This window comes from Myotis nattereri (genome assembly GCF_964212035.1).
Source record: "Myotis nattereri genome assembly, chromosome: 2".
Lineage (NCBI taxonomy): Eukaryota > Metazoa > Chordata > Mammalia > Chiroptera > Vespertilionidae > Myotis > Myotis nattereri.
In genome coordinates, this window is record NC_138076.1 from 2,448,209 (window position 1) to 2,466,396 (window position 18,188).

Here is an 18,188-nt window from a genome sequence, read left to right on the forward strand (position 1 = left end):
AAGGCAAAACACAGCAAGCAGCTTATAAAAGCACTTGCTCAGAGACCATCTCAAGCCACGAAGGGTCTGCTTCATGCCAGTTGGCTTCACCTTAATCAAGATAGTACTTACTTATTCTCATCCCATCCCACCCTATTCCTGTTTAGTCCCAGCTCAGATCAAGTGCTTGGGCTAATAGATTCCCATTCCAGAGTCTTACTTAAGATCTCAATGATGTTTAGAAATGGGTTCTGGATCCTGATGTAGATCAACTTCCAGCCCAGACCTTGCTGGCATGGAGTATCATTCAAATTGCATGGTGGTGGCAGGAGCCAGGAAGGAACTCATGTGGTCTCCAGCTCTCAGACTGAGTCCTGACTGAGGACAGGAACCAGGGGTCCGGTCAGCCCCAGGTCAGACTCAGAGCCAGTCCAAGTCACTCAGTGATGCCGCTGATGGGGTACATCACAGTGCTCCGAAATCCCTGCCACCATGTGTGTGGTGACAGTGGCTCTAGCCAACAGTGCCCCCTGGTCCAGGCAGGGGTCCAGATCCTGCTGTACTGAGGACCTGCAGGCCCCCACCTCCTCATCACAGTTCACCAGCCCTTGCCCCACTGCAGTCTCCCACTCTGCCAGCTCACCCCCTGCCATACTGCTGGCACCATGCCCCTCTAACTCCATCCACCAAGCCATTTTTTAAAACAGAACTGTGTAATAAAGATCCCAACACATTTGCTGCTTTAAGTTTTTCTCTAAGTCAGCCCAATGTGTATAGAGTTTGTCAAGTGGCTGCCATACATATGGATTCTCCCCATTTATATTTAACTTCAATTGAATGAAATTAGGATGAATAAAGGCTCTTCCACACAGATTACAAACTGCTTTTTCCCCCCCAACGTGAGTCCTTCACGGGTGTTTAGAGTCTGAATCAACGGGTAGTGAATCTTCCATATTTATAACCTTTACAGTGTGAGTTTTTTCATGCTGTCTAAGGTTAAAATATTTACTGAAGACTTTTTCACATAGATAACATTTGTATGGTTTCTCTCCAGTGTGAACTCTCTTATGCAGTCCAAAGTTATAGCTTCTGTTGAAGGCTTTCCCACATATATTGCATTGATATGGTTTCTCGCCAGTGTGAGTCCTCTCATGTCGTCTAAGGACAGAAGAGTGATTGAAGGCTTTCCCACAGAGGTGACACTCATATGGCTTCTCTCCAGTGTGAGTTCTCGCATGTCGTTTAAGAACAGAAGAATCAGTGAAGGCTTTCCAACATATATGACACTCATATGGCTTCTCTCCAGTATGAGTTCTCCCATGTCGTTTCAGGACAGAAGAATCAGTAAAGGCTTTTCCACACAGATGACATTCATATGGCTTCTCTCCGGTGTGAGTTCTCTCATGTTTTCTAAGGTGAGAAAAATGAGTAAAGGCCTTCCCACATAGATGGCATTCATGTGGTTTCTCTCCATTGTGAGTCCTCTCATGTTGTCTAAGGTAAGAAGGCTTACTGAATGTCTTCCCACACAGATGACATCCATATGGTTTCTCTGCAAAGTGAGTTCTTTCATGTTTTGTAAGGTCAGAACAATGAGTGAAGGCCTTCCCACATAGATGACATTCATGTGGTTTCTTTCGAGTGTGAATTATCTCATGTCGGCTAAGGTTATAACTTTTACTGAAGGCTTTCCCACACAGATGACATCCATATGGTTTCTCTCCAAAGTGAATTCTTTCATGTTTTCTTAGGTCAGAACAATGAGTGAAGGTCTTTCCACATAGATGACATCCATGTGGTTTCACTCCAGTGTGAATAATCTCATGTCGTCTACAGTTAGCACTGTTACCAAAGGCTTTCCCACATACATGACATTCAAATGACTTCTCTCCATTTTGAGTATTACTGTGTTGTCTAACGGCTGGGAGTTGAATAAAAGCATTCCCACGTTGACATTCAAACAATTTATTTCTAGCATCAATTTGTTTATGTTGATTAAAGTAATTGATCACTTTTCTAAATTCTTGTATCATATGGGGTTTCTTTCCCATGTGAGGTATCATGCACCGAGTCAATGTTAAGATTTCAGTCCACTTTTCTCCCAAATCATTACATTCAAAAGGCTCTTCTTGAGTGTAAAATCTCTGCTTTTTGAAAGGAAATGAGAGACTGTTAAAGATTTATCCATTCCTTCATTCATTTCTCTACATATAAATTCTAGAGTAATCATTCAGTGATACCAGTAGACTCCATTCAAAATTGTTCCTATTAGTTATATAACCACGTGCATAAAGATTATTTTCTTTTGTGGTATCCCAACTGCAGAGATATCTGATTACTTTTTATAGATTCTGCTTCAAAGACTGGGTATATGAGCCAGAATTATACAATTGTCTCTCTTATTTTTAATCCTCACCCGAGAATATTTTCCCATTGATTTTTAGAAAGAGTGGAAGAGAGAAGGAAAAGACAGAGAGAAATATTGATGTCAGAGAAACACATCAATTGGTTGCCTCCTGCACACGCCCTGACCAGGCCAGGGAGGAGCCTGCAACTGAGGTACGTGCCCATGACTGGAATAGAACCTAGGACCCTTGGTTGGTCCACAGGCCAACGCTCTACCCACTGAGCAAAACTGGCTAGGGCACAATTGTCTCTTTGTAAGACCTCAGGTTATGGTTTTGACTTCAGTTTAAGTTCTTCCCTAAAACCCAACTAACAAAACTTTCTGCTGTGAGAGCCCTTGATCCCAACTTTAATTAGTTAGGTAATTAAGCCAAACTCATAACTTATTTAATTTCCAGTTCTTTATTTGGAAGAACAGGTTTACACCGATTAAGCTTACCACTGCACTGATCAGGGATGTGTCCTTCTTGTGAAAATGTTGAGTGGATAATATTTCTTGTTTTTTAAAATCATCTCTCCTTTCTGAAATGACTGGGGTGGGGGGGGGGGAGGGAGAATTATTAGGGAGATTAAAGTGTTGAAGAGACCCACAGCCCATTTGTTTTAAATATTAACACATAAATGGGAAAGCACATCAAAGTAAGGAATATGCTAAGGAAAAACACACTACAGACATCAACTGACATTTTCTGGACTAGAATATGAGAAAAATAAAATGAAGATGGCAAGTTGGGGAGGAAAAGAGAGGGACATATTCATAGAATAGGTCCATGAAAAGGGACATTTTGTGAATTAAAAAAACACATAAACACATCACTTTTATTGATAAGTCAGACACAATGGACGGTTTCACAAAATAAGACAGTCCCAAGACAATGGAGTATAAAACGACAGCAGACAAGTTAATACTATTCCCCTTATTCTCGTCCTCAGCACTATATCCTCCAACCTCCTCACAGTCCTTATCAAGGACAGCCACGTCCTCCTGGGCCTCAGAAAACTCTCCTTCCTCCACTCTATGACCCACATGCCAGTGAACACAGGCATGCTTGGCATACAACAGGTCAAACTGTGGTCCAGGAGAGCCCACGCCTCAGCAACGGCTGTGGTGTTTTGTGGCATTGCTCAGCATGGACGTATCTCACTGAATTTGGGCCAGATTTCCACCAGGCATCACAGCGGTAGGTTGCTAATTAATGCAACCTCAGAAACCAGTGGGGCAGCAATCTACAGAGGTGATGGTATGCTTGGTCTTGATGGTGGGAATGGCAGCACTAACATCTTTGGGAACTACGTCACCAAATCAGAAAAGGCAGTAAGCCTGGCATTTACCAAGGAAGGGTCAGATTTCACCATCTGGTTGGCTAGCTCAAAGCACACATTGGTGATCTCCACTGCAGTAAGCTGCTCATAGCAGGCTTTCTCAGCAGAGACGACAGGGGCCTATGTGGCCAGAGGAAAGAGGATTGGGGTTGTAGCACCAGGTTTGTCTGGAATTCTGTAAGATCAACTTTCAACGCTTCCTCAAACTCGAGGGAAACCATGATGGAAGACACAATCTGGCTAATAAGGTGGTTAAGGTTAGTGTCGGTTGGGCACTCAATATCGAGGTTTCTCCCATAGGTATTATAGATGGCCTTGCTGTCAACCATGAAGGCACGATCAGAGTGCTCCAGGGTGGTGGGGGTGCCGAGATAGAGTTATAGGGCTCAACTCCAGCTATGGAGATCTGGGGGGGGGGAGAGGGGATGTAAATAGAGAACTCCTCTAAGTATATGAATATAATGTTCCCTAAAGTTAAAGATAATGAGAGACACTTGAAGAGAAGTTGCTACCTGCAAAATATAATGACATCTCAAGAATTTGTCCCCTACGTTTTACAAAACATCACTAATCTCAGATATCTCCACTAGTCATCCCTAGGGCCCACTTACTTACCGACAAGGCTCTTTCTCTTCCTGAAGCACAGCCTCTGGTGCTCACCTGGACTCGGGCCTTGCAGAACACCAATCCCTTCTCTTGAAAGTGGCTCTCCCTCCTTGAAATGGGAAATCATGTATGATTTGTAGAGCTGACTGCCTGTTTGTATGTAAATGATACATGGATTTTTGAGTTCTGTGCTGACAACAGCATATGGTGATCAAAACAGGGTCAACTAAATGAGAAAAGTAAGATAACATCTGAAAATCAGCCCAGGAAAGAGTATACTGAAAGTAACATGGGTAGTCAGCCAATGACATTTCTTAAACTTGTCCCAGGAGATATTAAAGACATATCATTGCTGATGCCCATGCCCAAGTTCAAAGACAGACTGTAGAATCATGAATATTTTCATTCAGTGAGAAAATATAAGTTTTCACAGTGCTTGACTATTATGGTCAAATACAACTTCTACCAAAAAAAAAAAAAAAATCTAAGTTCTATGTGGAAAACAGTGTCTTGTTATTTTTAATACTTTGTTCTGATCTAACAGTACCTGCAGCAAAATAAACATTTATATATTTTAAATAATACATTTACTTACACATTCAGAAACAGTGAGTTTCTGCCCTGGCCAGTTGCTCAGTGGTTGGAGCACTGGCCCTCAGACCAAAGGCTTCCAGGTCAAGGGCATGTACCTCAGCTGGAGATTCAATCCCAGGCCCTGATTGGGGCATGTAAGGGAGGCAACCAATCGACGTTCTCTCTCACATTGATGTGAAACTCATTTGCCATTTAATGAGTCTCTCTCCCTTCCCCTCCCCTCCCCCCATCCCCTTCTACTACCTCTAAAAATCAATGGGAAAAATATCCTCTGGTGAGTATTTAAAAAACAAATGTGAGTTCCCACCACTGTGTGAGAGTTGGATATTGAGTAGCAAGGGAGACATGAAATTATGTCAGGAAGATTATATTCTACTGTGATTACAAGCTGAATAAAAGTAAAAAGTAAAGAAAATTACTGACCGTAAGGTAGTTGGAAGACATGAAAGGATCAAGACAAAGTTTGGAATAAGAAATGGGAAAGCTTTTCGACATACGTGTAGACTGAATAAGTACATACATGCACAGTGCATATGAAGAGACTCAGCAATCGAGACCAGATGACTGATGCTCTCCAGCATCACTTCCGTGAACAGTTCTCTCTGGGGGGTGTCCAGCAGGGCCCACTCTTCCTGGGTGAAGTCTACAGCTACATCCTCGAAGGACACGGCTTCCTAAAACATCATGGACATTGCTTCAGACGGTGCCAGGACTGCCAATCGCTAGGGGAGGATGGTCCCAGTAGGTCACAGCACTAAGGAAGTGGCAGCTGAGCGTATAGAAAGTTCAGACAGTATTTTGGGTCCAGGCACATCGTTCTCATTGCTGACCTGGACATCTGACTTTCAGATATACCCACAGTAAATATGTAAAACTTCACTGTAAAGCAGTATAACATGAGGTGCGGTGTAATATAACCTGGAGATATACCAGTAAACTTGTAATTATGACTCCAAGTGATGATTACAAAATTTGCACTTGGAAATTTATAATTAAAACACTTCTCCAATTTCAAGGAAATCTACAAACTCATCAGAAGGAATGCAGTGTCCATTATTTGCCCCTTTTTACCATGACTATGTTCAGATTATTCTCCTTTATCAGCTCCGTTTGATCACCAATGAACTGGTGTAATGGTAGTTATAATCTTTTTTAAGATCCAACGAGCAGGTGTCAAGTGGTAACTATGCAGCAAGCAACATTAAAAACAAGCTCTATGTTTATTATTCAATGAATGACAGTAAACGGAAGCAATGCCCAGAATTCTGCAAAACTGAACAGAATTTACACAGGACTTGGGATCAGCAGGCGCAGCCTTTGTCTCCACACGGCTCAGGTGCTGGTGACACAGCCTACAGATAACGGCTCAGCAGCACGAGCCAGAGACCCTGAGACGTCTGTGCTGAAGGCCAGGAGTACCCTGATTCTTCCTGTGGTCCGAGGCCCCCGTTTCTCAATTTTTCTGGGACCTCCAACTACCAGTTGTCATCGCCGCTTTTGTTTCTCCATCTTGTCTTGCTACTGAAGTTTACCTGAACCCACTTGATTATTCTGGGCTCTTTACTTCATCAGAAATTCCCACGAGGCTCTACGTTTCACTCTGCCTTCTATGTTCCTCCTCCTGAATCACAACCCAAATTAAGGAAACAACACCCCCTATGCATTGCCTCCACTTAACCAAATCTGAAGAAAGAGAAAATTACAAGAAGAAAATTCATAACTTGAGACATGGGTAATAATGAGAATTTTGGTTTTCCTTTTTAGATTTCAAAAGCGCAAACATATTCTACAAAAATTGTAAGAGGGCTGAGATTGGAAAAAATAAATGACTGACTGCTCATTGCCTTTTTTGGCATAATCGTTATTTATTTTCCTTCAATACTAATCAGCACGCCTGTCAGCACCTGTAACTGTGGACTGGCCAAACTCACCTGTGGAAACATCTGCCGCCCTTTCTAGCTATAAGGTTTTGCTCCTTCCTCACCTGTATTCACCTCAATCGTAAGCCATTACAGTTAATCATAAAGGGTGTCCCAAAATTCACTCAAGAAGTAATTTTGATAGAAAACACAGGTTTATAATTAAAAATTGTAAATTTTTTATTGATTCATAAAGTATACAGTATAGGGTTATGGATGGAATAGCATATCGGGTAAATGGCCTCCATGGCTTTGCTGGCACATACGCACTCTTTTGTTGAAATTTTCCATGACCGTTTTGCATAAATGTGGCTGAATTTCGATGAGGCTCATTTTCATCTTGATGGCTTGGTTAATCGACAAAATTGTCACATTTGGGGTTAAGAAAATCCACGAGTGATTGTTGAGAAACAAATGCATCCACAACGTGTCACTGTTTGGTACGGATTTTGGGCTGGAGGCACCATCGGAACATTCTTCTTTGAAAATGCGCTGCTCCGGCAATAACAAAAGAGTGCGTATGTGCCAGTAAAGCCGTGGAGGCCATTTACCCAATATGCTATTCCATACATAACCCTATACTATATACTTTATGAATCAATAAAAAATTCACAATTTTTAATTATAAATCTGTGCTTTCCATCAAAATTACTTCTTGGGTGAATTTTGGGACACCCTTTATGATTAATGTGTAACATTTTTTGCTAATGAAGCCATGAATTAGATGAGAAAGTGAAACTTTTCTCATTTCTCCTATAAAATACACAGCAGTACTAGAGGCTGGGATATCGTAGTGTAATGATGGGAAAGAGGTTGCCATTTAATGAGTCCTTGACCCAACATGAACATTCCAGAGTACCGGGGAAAATTAACAGAAGCTCAGATCTGTGAAAAGTCTCGCGTGTACTCACAAAATCCATGCTTGTAGGAGAAATATACCCACTTCCTGGCAATGGAGATACATTTCAGTAGAAAGAGTAATTCCCAACTCACCCTTGATGCCATTGTCACTAGCACAGCTGTCAACTGTCTTCTGGGTTTTCACTGACACACAGTCCAAGCAACAGGAGGCAAAGCTGTGGGAGGAGAAAGAAGCCATGAGACTTCTTTATCTACAATTTCTAGACCCAGCTGTCACGAAGCCCGAATGCTTCACCTGGAAGTAGCCACCAGCCCAACCAGCAGAAACAGCAGTGTTTGCTGAGAGAACAGCGGGAGAGCTCTCCTCTACCAGGCCAAAAGAAGACCCAAACACCTTTAGTTTAGAGAGGAGTTTGGTAAGGGAATTATTCCAGGGTGTTCAGAATTTTCCAATTCCCTCTTGAGGCCAAAACACAGAGATCCCTGACTCATGCCACAGGGGTCCCACCTCCAATAACAACTGGGAAATTTCTCAGGCTTAATTATTCTTAGTTTGTACACAGCAATGTTTCTCCAACTCTAACCTGCCTTTTGGTGCCTCAGTCCATTCCTACTTCCTGTTGTGGGCCCTCCAGATACTTTTGTCCTGAATCATTTTGTCCTCTCCAAGTGAGGTTTCCAGAAATATCAATCCTTCAACACTGACTTTTAGATTTGTTCTGCAGGAATTCGGTTATGCACCAAGAGAATTAAGATTACATTTTATGACAGTGTTCATCAATTCATTGATGGGTTGACTTATTCCATTTAGTGGAGCCAATGGAATCTACTTTGAAATTTACCCCTGAAGATCCCCTGCCTCAGATAATAGCATGAGGGCGGGGATTACATAACTACCATCATGATCGACGACCCTCACAGGGCAGTAGCCTTAGGAAATATAGAGTGAAAGCATTCTAATAGGAAATTCTGTTGCTCCATCTGATATTTTAGAAAAGTGGAAGCTGAGCTCCTGCCCTTTGCCAGTCATATTAGCTGCAATTTTCCTTCATCTCATTATTTCAGTGTGCCTGAGGCAGCATTTATAAAGTATAAACCCTCCCCTAAAACAGCATTAATTATGTGTATTTCATAAACAAGTGATAGTAATGAGTCATAACAGAAGTAGGTGTAACTCTACCCATTTGTAACTTGTAACAGTAAAGCTTCATTACATGTGATCCTGTGCAAAGAGATGGACATACATTTGCTTATTTGTTCTTCAAAGGAACCCTGCTGATTATGGTTTATTTATAAAGTTAATAAATGACATGATCAGAAGCTCAGAAAACTTTAGTAATGTGACAAAAATTACACAAATACTAGCATATACAATGCACATAAGCATACGTTAGGAAGGGACACATAATTTGCATTTGCTTCCACCTGCCTTTTAAGCAGAGATTCCTTAAGGGTTACACAGCACATCTGGAATAGTACCTTCAACATTAAAATCCAGAGGCCCATGCCCTGTGAGTGGCTCAGTTGGTTGGAACATTGTCCCGTATACCATAAAAGAATGTGAGTTCAATTCCTGTTCAGGGCATATATGTGGGTTGCAGGTTTGATCCCCAGTTGGGGTGCATACAGTAGGCAATCCATCAATGTTTCTCTCTTTTTCTCCCAATTCCTCTCTCTAAAAGTCAATAAACACATATCCTTCGGTGAGAATTAAAAGAAAATTCAGAGGACCCATCCTATTTTTGCAATGTATTCTCCTTTTTGCTCTTTCACCAAAAATTACTCCCCATGCCGGTATTCTGTACCACACAGGAACCACTGCACTGCCCCAATTCCCACACTTCAGCCTCCACTCTCCTTTCTACTGCGCAGTGTAACTTGGCTACCCGTTTCAACAGGTCTTCCCTAAGACCAACATCATTTCCTATTCCTGCTGACCGTTCGCCACAGCTGTGGAAGAATACCCCCACACAGGCGTCTCCAAATAGTGCCTTTCCCAGGGCTGCCTGACAGCAGGAGTCACCTCTCACAGTGGCTTCAGAATGACATGTCTTGGTTAGTTCACCGATCTTCCATGCTCCCAAAACATTGCTAATGCTCTCCATGCCTTTAATTTCACACATTCTCACCCGCCCCTCACTTTCAATAGATGAGGTATTTCCTTCCAAGTGGATATATTATATAAGTTGACAAATTACCTGGGTTTAACACCATAAGATGTACAAATTCTCCTGCATTTATACCCTTCAGTTATTCCTTCTCTCCTATTACACTGAAGAACCATCTAGACTCCAATGGAACCATTTGTCTTCTGTTTTGTCAGGAACCTTGTATTATTTACTAAAATGTTTATTTCCTTTACAAGCGACTTCCCCCTCTTGTCAGTGCATCCTCCCCAACCGCCCCCCCCCCGCCCCCCAATCATTTAAACCTATCAAATCTCTTGCATCTTCAAACTAAAACCTCCTCTGAACTGATTTCCTCTTATGGTCCTCTACTGCTCCCGCCTTTACAATCAAACCAAAAGCTGAAGGTGCGGTTGCCTTAAGCTCATACCCCCACACCAGTTGGCTAACTAACATCACCACCAATGACATCGGCATAAATAAATGCAACGTCATGCCTCAGGCTTTTACTGGGAACCAAACAACAAGTGTAACATGACTTCTTCTGAGTTCACTTTTCCCTAGGTTCCCTAACACGTCAGCCTACGAACGGCCTGAAACTAATATACTCATCCCAGCTCCGCATCACTTGAGAAGGACTGAGACAACACTGCAGGAAGATTACAAGGCTCCACGCTAATCCTTCATCCCTTCCCACCGATGCACGCTCTTACCCAGCTTCTTCCATTACTTTTTCCCAACTAAAGCGACCAAGCTCCTGCCTGAGGTCCATCTCTGCACTCTCACCTCCACTGTCAAGCTAACATGCACTTTAATAGATATATGTCTCAGGATATCATCTCCCCAAAGTATCACTCTCTCTATCTAGTCCACATTCCTTTCAATGTCTCTCCCAGACATCCAAAGTCTGAAATGTTGTGTACTCACTCAGAACATCACAAACACTACTAAGTACTGCTATCATTTCTGCACTGTTCACAATTATCATTCTTCACTCCCACCCAAATTCACAAACACAACCTCCCAACACATTATTACTTCTTCAATCTCAGCATGAACGGCAATTCCCAAGATATCCCCTCAATAAATTCCCAACAAAATGAACACTTCCCTTCACAAAAATTCATTCATAAAATAAAGGAGGTCTGTCCCTTCTTGTGAAACTATCGCTAGTACTCACCAGAACCCAACAGACAGGACATCCATGAAGCCCAACCTTCACCGAGGACGCTGCCCCGGCACCCCAGCTCAGAGCCCCTTCCTCTCTGGAAGATGCGCCTTCTGGCGGTGGGCTCCCTTTCACCGGGGCTGATCACCACATCAGTGCTGTGATCTAAAGAACAAACCCGATTCATGCAGAGAACAAACCCAGTAAATCTGTCAAGAATACCTCTGTCAGGAAGTATTTTCCCTCTTATTGCGTAAGTCAAGTTGATGAAATTAAGGAAACAAATGGCCTCATTTACTCTGTATCAACTCTAAAAGCCCCGAAGGCCACCTGCATGGCTCGTCCCTACTGTGCGGATGCTGGCTGTTCTGGGCGGCACTGTAGAGCATGTGCAGCAAGGGGATGTATTCAGCACTTCATCTGTAAGAGGACTGGTACTCTGCCAACACAGGTTCAGGCTGTAGGCATCGGTCTGAGTCTACACAAATGTAAGCACTTGCGCTGAATAACTATACATTCAAGGGAAGCATTTTTACGGTTTAGAATGTGCATTTTTACTACCAAGCAAGAAGTAGCCCGTACAGAGTCGGATGGTCTCTTCAATTCACATTTAGGTAATGTCCCCAAAACTACAAAACTCTACCAGCTTTGAAATATTAAAAATTCCCAGAACAAATGATCAATTTCTGCATTGATGTTACTATAAATAGAATCTTTTTCCTTACTAATTCTTCACCTGAGGATATGCTTTTTATTTATTTTTATTTTTTAAAAATATATTTTGATTTTTTAGAGAAGAAGGGAGCGGGTTAGAGAGTTAGAAACATCGATGAGAGAGAAACATCGACCAGCTGCCTCCTGCACACTCCCCACTGGGGATGTGCCCGCAACCGAGGTACATGCCTTTGACCGGAATCGAACCTGGGACCCTTGAGTCCACAGGCATCGCTCTATCCACTGAGCCAAACCGGTTAGGGCAGGATATGCTTTTTAAAATTGAAATCTTAAAAAATACCTTTATTGATTACAGAGAGGGAGGGAAGAGCGGGAGGGAGAAACATCCATGATGAGAGAGCATCCGGGATCCACTGCCTCCCGCGCGCCCCCGACTGGGGATGGAGCCCGCATCCCCGCCACCTGCCCTGACCCAGAGGCGACCCGTGACCTCCCGGTTCGTGGTGACACAGCCACTGGGCCACGCTGCCCGGCTTACACGGAATTTAGAGCGAGGGAGGGAGAGGGAAACACGGCTCGGCTGCTTCCTGGACGCAGCTGGGGCTATGCCCTGACCGGACACTGACCCGAGACCCCTGGACGCACCGACAGCACCGCAACCCCCGGAGCCGCCGCCAGGTTTCCCTCTGGGAGCCCTCACCTCCCCGCCCCGGGGCCTCGGTGGCGCCCTCTTCTCCCCGACCCCCCGCGACACGCACCCCGCAGGCTCGCCGGCGGGCACAGCACAGGAGGCCCAGGGCAGCGTCCCCCGTCCCAGCCCGGGGACAGGGCCCGGGAGGCGGCGACCGCGAAGGGGGCCTGGGGCGCCGCAGCTCCAGGGCCGGGCCGGCGCGGTGTCCAGGGGCAGCCGGAGGGGCGAGCAGCGAGGGGGCAGAAGGGCGAGAAACGACATCCCGGGGGAACGGACACCGCGCCGGAAATGGCTCCAGGCGGCGCCCGAGCGCTGAGCCCCGGACCTCTGGGGGCGGCGGGGCTCCCTGCGGAAGGGACGGGTGCGTGCGGAGCCTGTGACACGCACAATGAGCCCGGTCCCGGTCGTGGAGGACGGACGGAAACCTCCTACGACGGACCTCACTCACCGTACAGGGACTTCCGCTCTGGAAACCGCCCCGCCTCCGCGCCCACCGGATGTGACGCAAGGGGGCGGGGCCTAGGTCAGGAAGAGGCGGGCCGGAGGCGACGTTGCTGGCGATGGTGGGCGCGGCCGGCGGGGGCGTGTCCGGGGGCGGGGTCTGAGCCGCCCGCCCCGCCCCAGGCCGTTTCCCGGGGGCCCTTCTTGCCCGGCGCTGTGCGGGCCCCGCGCGTGGGTACCCAGTGGGCGTCTCCGTGGCCCCGGCGCCAGGGCTGCTTCCCCCGACGTGGCGTTCGGTGTTGGCGGTTCCCAGTCGCGGTGGGGCTGTGAGGCCGGCCATGCTGAGTGCTGGGGGGCTGAACAGAGTTTCAGTGAAAGTCTGTTTTCCTCGCTGAGGACACGTGACCCGCCAGAGCCGGGGGCGGGGCCTCGGGCCGTGGGCGGTGCGGGACCGGCGCTCGGCTCCTGCGCGGAGAAGGGGCGTGGGAACCGGGTGCTGACGGCGTGGCCGCGCTGGAGGCGGGATGCCCCGGGTTCACAGGCGGGGCAGACGGAGCCCGTTTCCGCTTCACTTCTTGTTGCGCGGCTATTGCCGTGGTTCTCAACCTTCTGGCCCTTTAATACAGTTCCTCCTGTTGTGACCCAACCGTAAAATTATTTCCGTTGCTACTTCACAACTGTAATGTTGCTACTGTGATGAATCGTCATGTAAATACCTGATATGCAGGGTGGTCTTAGGTGACCCCTGTGAAAGGGTCGTTCCACCGCGAAAGGGGTCTCGACCCACAGGTTGAGAACCGCTGATTAGATGACTTGTAAGTTCAAGACCTTTGGGGTGAATCCACACGCCCGGATGGCGCCCCATTAGCTGATGAAACCATTAATGACTGACTATACCATAACTGCATCATTTTCTCTATTCACAGAGCTATCAGAAAGCGGTACATTTCCAGGAATATTCAACGCCGCGTCCGGAAGCACGGTAGGGCTGTATTCGCGAATGGGGCTGTGGCCATCATTGGCGCGGGGACCACTGCCACGGGGAGGAGGAGTGGGCTCCGCTCCCAATGCGGGGGAGGCGGGGATTTATAGCCAAGAGCACAGCAGGGGTCCTGGGTAGAGGAGAGGAAATGATGCCAAGGGAATTAGCTAGTCATTAATAACAGACAAGGAGCAAAGGGCAGGCCAGGCATCTAGGCATGTTCCCTGCAAAACACTGGGCGAGGGGGCTGGACAAAGGGAAGAGAGACGCAGACCCCGCAAGTTTGGGACAGGGGGGAAGGTACTTCCTGTCAGTGCCTCCTGGGGACTCACAGAGGCCAGAAGGCACGTGGTCACGGCAAGCCTGAGGCGGTTTGGGGACTTAGAAGCCTCTAAACCAGTGGTTCTCAACCTGTGGGTCGCGACCCCTTTGGGGGTCGAACGACCCTTTCACAGGGGTCGCCTCAGACCATCGGGAAACACATATATAATTACATCTTGTTTTTGTGATTAATCACGATGCTTTAATGATGTTCAATGTGTAACAATGAAATTGGGGGTCACCACAACATGAGGAACGCTATTAAAGGGTCGCGGCATGAGGAAGGTTGAGAACCGCTGCCAGAGAAATCCCTTCTCTGGGCACATTGTGTTTCACTCCCAGCTCGCGAGGCTGTCTTGCTCCTGCTCCCCGGTATTTGCCCACATTTTCCACGGCCCCACAGGCACTGGCCTGATGGCTGCAGCTACGCTGGTGCTGGACTGGACTGGACCCGCTCCAACATGGACAGGAAACTCTGGCCACCGGCTGTGCTCGCTGTACCGAAACCCCAGCTACACTTCCCCTATGCCTGGACCAAGGGGAATGGGACTTAGGAAACGCTGCCGTGTAATTCCATGGAAATAAAGATTTCCACCATCTTCCCTCCTCCCAAGGGGGGCTCCCTAAAGGCTTACTCCTGTGGTACCCCACGGACCCCACTCCCACTCGCAATGGAGAAAGAGCAGCCATGCTTTTCTCCGGTAACAGAACCGTCGGGGCAGGAGGATTTGGCTCAGCTTTCCTCAACAGTTTCTCATTGAAGACAGTCCAAGGTGATCAGATGACGGGGCAGTGATGTAGGATGAGGAATGCGGTCAGATCCCAAGGGTGAGCCGATGCCAGGATGGGAGATTCTGGGAAAGTGACTTAGCAGGGTTCTTGCTAGAGCTGGATTGTATCAGGAAGCACAAGATGGGCCCAGGGAAAGGTTCAGCAGCCCGATTAAACAATTATTGCCATGCGTTCATATCGCTTTATTTCCTTTGCACATTTGGAGTTCATGCTGATGTACTGTTTTAGATTTAACGTGGGTGCAAAACTTGTGAATTTTCAGGTTTTATTTCTAATATGTACATTTAAGGGTACACTTTTTAATTAATAAAAGAATAAAAACAAAAAAATAAATTAAGGGTGCACTTTTAAAAAATAAGTTTTGGTATGCAGTTTTTTTTTTTATTCAGTTCAAATTATTTTCCGATTTATTTTGAGGGTTGTTTAGAAGTGTATGTGATAACTTCAAGATATAATGTCTTTCTAGTTACCCTCGGTTAACGGCAATGAGAGCAAGAAGCATACTTTATATAATTTCAATCCTGTGAAGCTTGTTGGACCCTGTGTTACAGCAAGATGGTCGCTTAAACAATGTTCCAAGTGTGCTTCTCTGCTGCCATCTAGTGTCCGACGTGGGAATAACACCTGGGAGCTGGTGAGCAGGGAAACCTGTTTGGTATACAGTGGATTATCTCTCTGAATGTTGAATCCAGTGTTATTTAAACGTGTATTCCATAGCTTTTAGACAGAAGGACTTCTTAGTTTCCTTTTGCCACTGACTTCTAGATTAGCTGCCTGGAGTGCCGGCAACATACTGTATATAATTTCAGTTTTTTGAAGTTTGTTGAAACTTGCTTAACAATACAATGTGGTACTTCAAAAAAGGTACCAAGGGTGCTTCTCTGCTGCCATCTCCTGTGCATCTTGGCGGTCACACTTCTGTGCTCGTCAGCCGGCAGCGGTGTTGGCTGCAGTGTGTCATCCACGCACCACTGTCTCAGGAAGACCTCTCCACTCGCGGACAAGAGTTAGAGGTGATAGGACACGACAGACAGATCTCCCAAGGAGAGACGTTTTCTCTCATTCCCTGGACACATAGCTAATGTGACAGGACACCCCACTTTTATAGGGCAAGACTCACCCCAGCACTACCTGGACACACAGCTGATGTGACAGGACACCCCACTTTTATAGGGCAAGACTCACCCCAGCACTCCCTGGACACATAGCTGATGTGACAGGACACCCCACTTTTATAGGGCAAGACTCACCCCAGCACTCCCTGGACACACAGCTGATGTGACAGGACACCCCACTTTTATAGGGCAAGACTCACCCCAGCACTCCCTGGACACACAGCTGATGTGACAGGACACCCCACTTTTGTAGGGCAAGACTCACCCCAGCACTCCCTGGACACATAGCTGATGTGACAGGACACCCCACTTTTATAGGGCAAGACTCACCCCAGCACTCCCTGGACACATAGCTAATGTGACAGGACACCCCACTTTTATAGGGCAAGACTCACCCCAGCACTCCCTGGACACACAGCTGATGTGACAGGACACCCCACTTTTATAGGGCAAGACTCACCCCAGCACTCCCTGGACACATAGCTGATGTGACAGGACACCCCACTTTTATAGGGCAAGACTCACCCCAGCACTCCCTGGACACACAGCTGATGTGACAGGACACCCCAGTCTCCCACATGTGACTCCACAAGAACAGGAACTCAGAACTGGGGTCACAGGACCCTCTACTCTCTCAGGGTGGACTCCCCCCTCTACAGTCACAGGACCCAGAGATGATGTCAGAGGACCCCACACGCTCTCCGTCGTGTCCACATTCCACAGTCAATGGACCCAGGGCCGACATGAAAGGACCCCCTACTCTGTTAGATCAGACCTTTCCCCACAGGCACAGGGCTCAGATCGGGAAAGACAGGACTTTCAACCCTCTCAGGTCAGAGCCCTCCTACACGCAGAGCACCCAGAGCTGATGGGACAGGACACTGTCTCAGACTGGAACCCCACACCATCAGATGCACCCTGCAAGCAAATGCTCTTCTGTGCTGCCGTCTAGTGTACATCCTAGGAACAGCAACTATTTCCCAAACCTGGGCTCTCAATCATTTTGTGAGGACCCAGTTAATTCCCATCAACATAATTTTGACAAGAATAATCAAAATGATCATATTTTCAATACTCTGCTCTTTCCCAAATACATGCAACATAATACATATTTTAAAATGTTTGAACAATCAGTTATGGGTGAATAGTGTCGATTAATTTCTCCACCATATTCTGAGTGCTGGAGACAGAGTTGACAAATGATATGAAGTTGTGGTCAAGATGACATTCTAGTGTGAGAATGAAAAAAATGTAAAAATAACAAACATCTTCCTTCTAAGCAGTTATGAGAGTATCAGGCAGTGCCTGGACTAGAATAGTGGCAGCTGTTCTATGTACTTATTCAGTGTATGAAGGGATGGACACTACAGACATAAATACACTCACACACATATACATACAAGTTTTAAGACACACCCACGGAGACCAGGTCACTGATGTTCTCCAGCACCACAACTCTGTACAGCTTCTTCTGGGATGTGCCCAGCAGGGCCCTCTATTCCTGGGTGATGTCAACAGCTATATCCTTGAAGGTCACTGGTTCCTGAAACATCATGGACATTCCAGGTTAAATCACTTCTTGCCAGTGTGCGGAGGAGGAGGGTTGGGATGACAGCATTGAGGGATGATGGGGAGCTGGGTGTGTAGAACGATGAGCTGTGTAGTTCGATTCAGATACTGAGCAAAGTAGCCCTTTGGCCATTACAACAGACAGCTGGGCTGTCTTTGTGGTTGCCATGATGGCACAAGCAACCGTGGCTAGTAGGCCGTCACACCATGTGGGGACAGGAAATGTAAGCTCCACCTAGGGGTGGACCAACCTAGCCTAGAAGATTAGGCTAGATGAGTGTTTGCAGAGGTATCCTCAGACACTTCATGTGCAGGTGAAAGCAACAGATGAGCTGATATGGCCCAAGGCCCCCCCTCCGCCAAGAGGGAGGACAGGGAGTATAGACCCAGCCATGGTCTGTTACTAGGAGGGCCCTGGGTAGCCCTCCTATCCCCTTTGGAAGCAGGTATAACTATAAGCTATAGTTGCACCCCTTGATCCAGCCCTGGCAATGCCACCAATGCCCTACAAGAAAGAGACAGTGAAGAACAGGCCATACAAGCCCATCCCATGACCCCCTCTGATCCTGGTGGGATGGACCGTCAGGGACATGGCATTGGGCATTCTTAAGTTTTACTAT

At 46.5% G+C, this 18,188-nt stretch overlaps 2 long non-coding RNA genes and 1 pseudogene across 4 annotated transcripts; 1 reads left to right on the top strand and 2 right to left on the bottom strand.

The window, feature by feature from the left end:
• Positions 1 to 1,928: 1,928 nt before the first annotated feature.
• On the bottom strand, positions 1,929 to 12,841 carry LOC308514646. Of its 2 annotated transcripts, XR_013995603.1 has the most exons (6): positions 12,797 to 12,836; positions 7,821 to 7,903; positions 5,429 to 5,582; positions 4,324 to 4,464; positions 2,825 to 2,916; positions 1,929 to 2,126 (listed from the first exon to the last, which is right to left on the bottom strand). It is a non-coding gene; the product is annotated as an uncharacterized lncRNA (long non-coding RNA). The 2 variants fall into 2 exon arrangements; XR_013995604.1 differs by lacking the exon at positions 1,929 to 2,126 and having other exon boundaries at positions 2,775 to 2,916; positions 12,797 to 12,841.
• LOC308514242 (tubulin alpha-1C chain-like) lies at positions 3,020 to 4,144 on the bottom strand (annotated as a pseudogene). The gene is made up of 2 exons: positions 3,295 to 4,144; positions 3,020 to 3,036 (listed from the first exon to the last, which is right to left on the bottom strand). The product of its transcript is annotated as a tubulin alpha-1C chain-like (transcript).
• Positions 12,842 to 13,258: 417 nt separating the features above from the next.
• Positions 13,259 to 15,234, top strand: LOC308514118. Its single transcript, XR_013995570.1, has 3 exons — positions 13,259 to 13,604; positions 13,716 to 13,771; positions 14,435 to 15,234. It is a non-coding gene; the product is annotated as an uncharacterized lncRNA (long non-coding RNA).
• Positions 15,235 to 18,188: the final 2,954 nt, after the last annotated feature.